Source organism: Amaranthus tricolor, chromosome 6, assembly GCF_026212465.1.
Source record: "Amaranthus tricolor cultivar Red isolate AtriRed21 chromosome 6, ASM2621246v1, whole genome shotgun sequence".
Taxonomy (NCBI): domain Eukaryota; kingdom Viridiplantae; phylum Streptophyta; class Magnoliopsida; order Caryophyllales; family Amaranthaceae; genus Amaranthus; species Amaranthus tricolor.
In genome coordinates this window covers 14,309,856-14,313,532 of record NC_080052.1, presented here as the reverse complement: position 1 = coordinate 14,313,532, position 3,677 = coordinate 14,309,856, and positions in this window count along the sequence as shown.

Here is a 3,677-nt window from a genome sequence, read left to right as displayed (position 1 = left end):
CGCAAGCGTCTTAATCAATTCCCGGTCACGAATCGACTTCCTACAAGGTTCAATCGTATTTGGGAAATAAGCACACATACACATTTTCCTCAAATCATCCATAACACACATATACAATCACATCCATACCTAGAATACTACACACAACATGAACATCCATCACATACTATGACATGGTATATACACAAAACCGGACAGCCTATATAATCTGTCCAGAAACTCATATTAAAACTGTCAAACTGAAAATCCGACTTCACCGTTGCGTCCGGAAGGCGTCAAAACCCCCGAGTACCAATTTTCATAATTTATAAGATAGTATAAGTATTTTTAACTTAATTTTAAAGCCAAAAATGCTCCAAAAACACAAATTTTCCATCATCTTCAAAACCTACGGGATCTCATTTTTTTATCACAAATATATAAATTTCAATGCTTTATTCCCTATTAAATCTAAACAATAAAATTTACATAATTTTCATGATCACATCCAAAAATAAATTTTAATTATTTATTTATATTTTTCTCAGAAATAAATCTTTTTACACCAATTTACACACACAAACACACCACACATATACTTGTATATTTCTCTACCAACATTATAAATCTCCACTATTTATCAATAAAAATAAAAATAAATTTCCATCACCACATATATTTTTTTTTTATATGAGCAACCATTTTTTTTTTATGTATATACATATATATATATATATATATATATATTTTTTTTTTTTTCAATCATTCATCAAACAATTCTTCATACACATGTAAACATATCTAAAACCCTAAAACCATACTTTAATTTGGATAGAAAAACATCATACTTCCACACATAAATTTCAATTCATGAACAAAATCATAAACTATAAAATAACACACATAAAAACATAGAAATTTAAATTAAAACTTAAAAATAAAACTAAATTAAGATTTACTTACAATTGCTCAAGAACAACACCAAAATTTTATGAACCAAATTGATGAATCAAGGAGGGTTTAGGCGTGAGAAATGAGGGAGTTTGAGAGTGCTTTCTTTACTTGCAAATGAATTTGAAATGACAAAGGAGTAAGGAAAGGAATAAGGAAAGGAATTGATTAAGGAATTATGAGATTTTATTGATCATAATTTCCTTAACCATTCAATAGCCAAAATGGAAGTTACAATCTTCCCAATATTCACCCTATGGCCGGCCACCCATACACATTCCCATTTTTAAATTTTTTTTTTTTTTTTTTTTTTTGAAATTAAAGATAGATTAGGAAAAGATTTGGACTTAAAATGATTTTAATTGCCTTAAAAGTTGAAGTCTCATGATTTAATCTACTAACAAAATAAATAATAAAACGAAATATATATTTTTCTAAAAAGAATGATAATAATAAAAAAAAAATAATAATAATATTACTAGCAAATCATTTAATATATCGGGAAAATATCGGGGTGTTATAGAATCTAAGAAAAAACTGGAAAATATTAGCACTAAACATGTTTCAAAAATGCCATTATTCGAAAATATTAAAAAAAAAACATAAAAATATGTCGAAAATAACATAAAACAAAATCTAGGCAAAAAACTAACATTAAACATGCTCAAGTTATACCATAATTCGGATTTGATAAAAAAAAAAGCATCATGAAACAAAATATTATCATAATCATCAAGAACATTGAAAAAATACAAAAAAATATATAATAAATACTAACCTTTTAATAACAACATGAGAATTTTAGAGTTGAAAATAAGTTGTAACCCCAAGATGATGAGGATGAGATTAAGAAAGAAAAGAAAATAAATAGAGATTGAGATTAATGGATGAAAAGAAAAAATAGAGTTGGAAAGATAATAACGCGTATAAGGAATGAAGAAGTATAAGGTAAGTGAAGATAGAGTTGTAGGAAATGAGAAATGAGGGCAGAATACACGGTTTTTATAATCAGGATTTAGCGACCGCCAGTGTGGTTGCTGGTTGGTCGCTAACGCATTGACATGACAGGAGGTTTGACTTTCTGAAGATGGCGACCGGCACGCTGGTGGCTGGTTGGTCGCTAGGCCTTGGAAATGAAAAAAGTTTGCATGCTACAATAAGGAAAAAATCGGCTTGCAGTATGTTTTTAAAATTTTATTATTATTATTATTATTATTATTATTATTATTATTATTATTATTATTACTATTATTATTTTATTATTAGTATTAGTATTATTATTATTAGTATTATTATTATTGTTATTATTAGTATTATTACAACGTTATTATTATTATTATTATTATTATTATTATTATTATTATTATTATTATTATTATTATTATTATTATTATTGTTATTTTCATTATTATTATTATTATTATTATTATTATTATTATTATTATTATTATTATTATTATTATAATTACTTATTTTTATGTGTTATTATTATTATTGTTGTTGTTGTTATTATTATTATTACTGCAAAATATTAATAATTCGGAGGGATATAATAAAATTGTATTAAATATTACAAAATATTAAATAATTACATATAAATAATTAAACTACTCTTCATCACTAAAATACTCGTTGTTTTCAACATCTTCATCTTCGGATTCTTCGTTTTCTGAGAGTATAAGATCCACATCTTTTAAATTTTGTCTTGTACTCGAATATGGAAGATAATATAATTGACGTGCTTGACTTGCCAACACAAATGGATCATATAAATGATACGAGCGACCCTGATGTATATCAACTTATTTATATCGTTTATGAATGTTTGTTCCGTGGCTACTTCCAGTAGTAGTTGGGTCATACTAATGACATTTGAACAACGTTACTCGTTTGATAGGTTACTCGTTTTTCGTGTCTACCCTTGATGTGATCCTTTGTTTTACTTGGCACACACAACAAAGTGTTGATAATGTTATCAAAAACATTCTTCTCTATGTGCATAACATTCAAATTATGTCGAATCATGTTTGTTTTCCAATATGGCAAATCCCAAAATATGCTCCTCTTCTTCCATCCTGCAGAGTACTTACTAACTTCTTTATTATGTTCCGATGCATCTTCTTTAATTACTCTTAAGAAACCAAACTGGTCTAATTCATCAAGCAATTCATGTCCAGTCCGAATAATAGGTGGATCTCTTTTCTCAATATGCCCTGATCTGAAATTTGTTCTATTTCTCCTATAGGGACGACTTCTATCTAAATTCCTTCTATGATAGTCAAACCAACACATCTTCATGTTATGAGTAAGGTACAAGGCTTGTGAATCATCCATGCAGTAAGGGCAAGCATATCGGCCCGCCATACTCCACCCGGACAACATCGAATAAGCTGGAAAGTCTTTGATTGTCCACATTAAAGTTGCTCGCAGTTGAAAATTCTCCTTTCTTGACACATCAAATGTACAAATTCCCTCCTTCCACAACATATTCAGCTCTTGTATTAGTGGTTGAAGATATAAGGCAATGTTGTGCTTTGGATTTCCGCGAAACCTTATCACCCTTACTGTTTCTTCTCCATCTAGAAGTTTCACAAATATAACAGCAAGTTGCATTCACATTATTCCCCCAATATATCAAACATCCGTTAGGACAACAATCTATCTTCCCAACGGGTAATCCAAGGGCAGCTATTTGTTTTTTCGTTTCGTAGAAGCTGTTTACCATCGTATTCTCTTCTGATAACACT